The sequence below is a fragment of the Chaetura pelagica genome, unplaced genomic scaffold (genome assembly GCF_000747805.2).
Source record: "Chaetura pelagica isolate M959 unplaced genomic scaffold, ChaPel_1.0 scaffold130, whole genome shotgun sequence".
NCBI lineage: Eukaryota > Metazoa > Chordata > Aves > Apodiformes > Apodidae > Chaetura > Chaetura pelagica.
This window is the reverse complement of record NW_009951915.1, coordinates 1068910-1074752: the sequence shown is the minus strand read 5'-3', so window position 1 is coordinate 1074752 and position 5843 is coordinate 1068910.

The window sequence follows — 5843 nt, the reverse complement described above, 5'->3', positions numbered from 1 at the left end:
GGTGGGGACGCCAGCACGGCCTGGGCCTGGGCCTGGGCCTGGGCCTGAGAAGCCTCTGGGAGAAGATATTTCATGGAAGGGTGAGGGGGACAGAGCCCTGGGACAGGCTGCCCCGGGGGGTGTGGAGTCTCCTTCTCTGGAGACATTCAAACCCGCCTGGACACGTCCCTGTGTGATGTGCTCTGGGTGCCCCTGCTCTGGCAGGGGGGTTGGACCGGGTGATCCTTCAAGGTCCCATCCAACCCTTGGGATTCTGAAAAAAAAACGGTTACTGAACAGAATTCCTGAGCTCTGAATTCACAAATCTTGACATGGAGACGTTATCTGAGTAGGTAATCAAGTTGTTTATCCTTCTCAGCCATAGCAGTGCTGCTCAGCCCCAAGCACAGTGAATGACCACGGAGCTGCTGCAGTTGTTCCAGCAGCTTCCAGCCCTTATCCAAATGTCTCATCCTGCTAGTGCAGGTCTAGCTTGTTGCACAGCCTGATTTCATCCCTGCTGGGGGTTGCAGCTTTGGGTTCTTCTTGTTGGTTAAATGAAAGGTGGTGCTTTGGAGGCAGACAAAAGATGCATTTGGGATTCTGAGGAACAGCAATTGATGAGCTTCATTCCAAACACTTCTTTCCTTTCATCCACTACAATGAGCAGGCAGAGGCAGGCCAGTTAGGGATCTTAGGGTGTCACAATCTGCTTGCTTGCTTCCCAGGTTCTTTTAAGGAGCTAGTTGAAGTTTAGTTGCATGTGGATCTGTTAGCTCAAGACAGACATCCTTTGAAAGCAGCAGAGACTACTGCCTTTGTTCTCCTCTTTGCAAGCTCTTCAATATCCAAGATTCTCATGTGGCCAGAAGACTCAGCATTCAGACTTAACACTCAGCAACTGGCTCAGGAGGGATCACTGAATGGTTTGGGCTGGGAGAGACCTTAAAGATCATCCAGTCCAACCCCCCTGCCATGGGCAGAGACACCTCCCAGCAGCCCAGGCTGCTCCAAGCCCCGTCCAACCTGCCCTTCAACACTGCCAGGGATGGGGCAGCCACAGCTTCCCTGGGCAACCTGGGCCAGGGTCTCCCCACCCTCACAGGGAATAATTTCTTCCTAATGTCTAACCTGAATCTCCCCTCGTCCAGTTTTGATCCATTACACCTTATCCTCTCACTAGAAACTCTTGAAATAAAATAACTTGCAGTTATTTCACTAAATGAGTTTTTACACTTTCATCTGTTGCATTAAATGCAAATTCACTTCTTACTGTGTCATGGTAATGAGAAAGAGGCAAGGTACTCACCCACTCACTTCCCTACAGCATTCAGAAAGGCATGAGTTTCTGACTTACCTTCTGTTTAGATAATTGTGCCAACCACAAAACAAAGGGCTGCTTTATTAGTTTGATTAGGGATTTCCTTATGATTTAATGATCTGAGCCACGACTGGGAAAGCACAGAGGATGGCATCTGCTGAAACTTTCATTAGGAGTCTTAAATTAAACCAGGAGAAAACAGGCTGACATGCAGCACCCTTGACAGCTTTCTGGGTGAACACAAGTTGGCATTTGATGTTGATGTTAGAAACAAAATAGACATAATAGCTCGTTGGAGCTGAAATTTCTTCCCCAAGACTTCCTGAATGAGCAAGAGGGCTGGACTTGACAGCTTTCTGGGTGAACACAAGTTGGCATTTGATGTTGATGTTAGAAACAAAATAGACATAATAGCTCGTTGGAGCTGAAATTTCTTCCCCAAGACTTCCTGAATGAACAAGAGGGCTGGACACAAGTGCTGTTTTTAGAAGGTCATGATGCTGGATCCAAGGTAAACAATTGGGAATTGGGAATTGTCCAACTGCTAACACAGCTTCACTGAAAAAGTAGGTATGTCCTAATCTGAAAGAGAAGGCTATTATATTACAATCTTTATGCCTTTTGTAACCACTGATTTATGGTATGTGGATACACCTTGTGTGTCTGTGAATAGTTGTGTATCTTAGGCATGAAAACAGTTAATCCAGTTTGCAAAGTGGCAAAGTATGTGTAAGATTAAAACCTTCTCAGTATGTTCAGTTTTACACAAGGCCAGTGCTCACAGCCTCAGTTCAAAGATGTTTGAGGAGATCAGTCATTTTCTGAATGGGGGTTTGGTGTCTTACCCCAGATAGTAGATCCTGATGCTCCCTGGGAATGGCTGGCAAGGCAAGGCAGGTCAAGGCTCTGCTCTGCAGCCAGTGTGTCCTCTGAAGCTGCCCCATTTCCCTCCCACACTGTCAGCAGGGAGACAGGCTGTCATGGGAGACAGCAGTCAACATTTCACATCACCAACATAGCCATGTAAGACTGGCTGAGCTCTCCCTTCAGACAAGCATAAACATGTTCCAAAGCCAGTCTCTGATCACACTGAAATGCTCATTTCATTGCCTCCCAACACATCCATAACAGAGGAACATAAGCAGCAAAGTCTTACATTTTCATTTCCTAGGAATTTGCAAAGTGGATTTGTTGGCTTTTAGAATAGCTTATTTAATATTGTCACAGGAGGTTAAAGCCTTCTGTTTGCTCTCCATTATTGCAGGATGAGATGGGATAATTAGTAATCTAAAGCCTCCATTTTGTGAGCATTGGATGAACACGTGGAGGTTGTATCTGGGTGACTCAGTGGACTGAATGCATTCCATGTCAGTTTTTATAAACATCCTCAGGATAGAGGGCTTGTTTGAAACACAGTTAAGAGTGAACAAGCACTATTCAGCTTTGCCATATGCATGTTTATGCTTTATTGTTAATAAATAAATAGTATCATAAGGACAAAGGCATTTGGGATACTGATTGAGACCAAATGCACAAGTAGTTCCACTGTCCTGATTCCACCAGCAGATGTCAAAGCAAAAATAAATGATACTTCCTTCACCAACCAGCTACTTTCATCTCAGAGAATTTCATGAACCTGATGTTGTTTGTCTACTTGGTAAAACCTAACAGATCTCCTCTCTCCAAAATCCTGTCTTACTTTCCCTTTTGAGCCAGGGGAACTTTCTAAATCCACAACCTCTGGCAAGGAGTCCTAGAGGTGAGTTCTCCATAGCATGAAGAACCACCTTGTCTTCCTCTGAATTGATATTGGAATATGTAAATCCATACTGACCTTCTTGCATGGTTGTTGTTTTGTGTTGTTGTTTTGTTGGGTGTTTTTAATGAGGGGTTTACCCTGAGTTCTCATGTCTTTCCAATGTTCTCATGATTTACATACAGATTACTTCCATTGCTCCTACATAGCCTACAACAACTGCCTCCCAATTTGACAAATTGGTTTGATTCCCTTAATAATAATAATAATAGTCACCAAATAAATTCATTCAGTTGATCCAGCCCCATCTCATTTTTACGTTGCTTGTGGCAAAGTGTTGGAAGTAGCATGAAGTGAACTTTGCAAGACATCAAATAAATAAGCATGTGATCATTACATTTTAAGCCATTACATCAGTGGCTTAAAACTGAATAGTTTGTGAAAAATACTTGCTGGGTGTAATACAGAATCATAGAATGGTTTGAGTTTGAAGGGGCCTTAAAGATCAACCAGTTCCAACCCCCTGCATGGGCAGGGACACCTCCCACCAGCTCAGGTTGCTCCAAGCCCCATCCAACCTGCCCTTCAACACTGCCAGGGATGGGGCAGCCACAGCTTCCCTGGGCAACCTGGGCCAGTGTCTCACCACCCCCATAGTGAAGGATTTCCTCCTAATTTCTAACCTAAATGTCCCCTCTTCCAGTTTTAATCCATTACCCTTTGTCCTCTCACTATAAGCTCTTGCTCAAAGTCCCTCCCCAGCTTTCCTGGAGCCCCTTCAGGTACTGGAAGGCTGCTATGAAGTCCCCCCGGAGCCTTCTCTTCTTCAGGCTGAACAAGTCTTGCCCAAAAAGTGCAATTTATCAGTTCTAGTTGCACATTTCACAGTCTGTCCAAAGACAACTTGGCTTTATCAATAACCAGTCATGTCACAGGGGAAGGTACAAGAACACTAAAACATGAAGGCAGAAGCTTCATGGAATGTCTCACTGCCACCGTCTGCTGTTCTCCAAACAAGTCTGTGTACCTGTGCTCCCTCTCCTTTCATTTCCCAGCTATTACTCCAAGGGCAAAGGAAGCAGCTTAATCCTTGAGGCAGCTCACAGTAGCTTTCAACTTTCAGCCCAGCTTTCACATGATGCAGAAGTGACATAACTGGCTTGAAGTCTTCCCACACCCGCTGCTCACCCCTGCCCTGCGCTGACAGGATGGTTTTGGTGAGGACACCCGTAAGAAAGAGCAGAGAAGGGAGTGAGAAATAAAACAAAGAGACGATTCACCTGCTTCTCCTCTGAAAAAGCTCTGTCAGTTCCCTGCTCCAGTTCAGAGCAGAGCCCCAGGGGCATGTTGGTGCAACCAAAGCAGCTGCACAGGAGGACGATGAGAGCAGTTTTAAGCCGATACTGGGAAACACTTTGAGGAGGTTTCACTTTGTGCTCACCCCTGAGCCAAGCAGCAACTTGGAATATTTTTTATCAGCAGGGAGCCCTACATGCTTTGACTTTTCACAGCCTGAGCAGCATAAGCAATAAGCCAGCTGTGCTTTCTGCCCAGCGTGGCCCCATCCACATTGCATTCTGTACTCCATTTAGGGTCCACATGAAGGAGGGACTGAAGGACACACTGCCTCTGCAGAGGGAATTCATAATCAATTATGCATTTACTCTGGCAAAGAACTCCACCATTTTAATGCTTATTTAAATGAGAAGAATAGGAATAAGGCTCTATTTTTATATTATTCTGACCTACATCTTCCTCCCTCCCTCTTGCCAGGAAGCTGAAAGCAGGGCAGGACACAGGCAGACCTGCACCCCAGTTCAGGCAAGGACCAAGGGGAAGGGCTTGTGTTGCAATCCAGCTCTCAAGCCCAGGGCCAGAGGATTGATGGACAAAGACACCAGACAGAACTTCTCACAGCTCACTCTTCCAACTTAAATATTTCCACAGCAGCCTGATCCAAAGTTACAGCTGCCCTAGGTCAGGGCTGACCCTGAGCAGCTAAAGCCCTAGGAGGGGCAGGGAGGAGGTTGCAGAACCTGTTGGTGCACTCAGTGCTGTGGCAGCCACCTCTCCTCCCACCACCTTTTGTCCCCACCTTACAAACATCCAGCTTTGGAGAGGCACATGTTGTGAAATGCCCAGTGTGCAGACATCACCTCTGGATGCCAGATTCACCTTGAGGTGTTGAAGAGCCACCAATTCAGGATGCAAAAGACTCTTCTTTTGCTGGGATCAAACCAATGGGACAACCAGATGGTCAGTGAGGTGGCAGTGTTTTCTACCCCTTCAAAGATGTTGCCAGTCTCTTGGACTGTAGCTGAGGAAGGAATCCTGTGCCTGGGGCAGAGGCATGGTCCTGGGAATGCAGGACACAGTCTGAGCACTCAGGTGCTGCAGTGACCTGGAGGGGAATGAGTGTCTCATGGGTGATGGGTCCCCTTTGGCTTCTCTTCCCACCCATGCCCTGGCTATTACCTCATTTTAAGTGATAGCATCTTCAGACTTTACAAGATGACATCTGCTTAATCTTGGAGAGCTTTGCTATTTCTTGGGAACTAACAGGACACTTAGCTTGGGATAAATGTTAGGAGAATTCTTCCTCCAAGAAGTTCTTCCTCCTTCTTCCATAATTGCTCCTCCTCCTCAGGCAATGCTGTGGCATCTAAAAAGCATTGACAGGAGGTAGCTTAAAAGCTCAGGCTTTTTGGTTTTTAAGCCCACAAATAAGCTAAATGACTTTATCTATACCTGTAAATAAAAAGTGTCAGGGTTCATCCTCTGACCTGA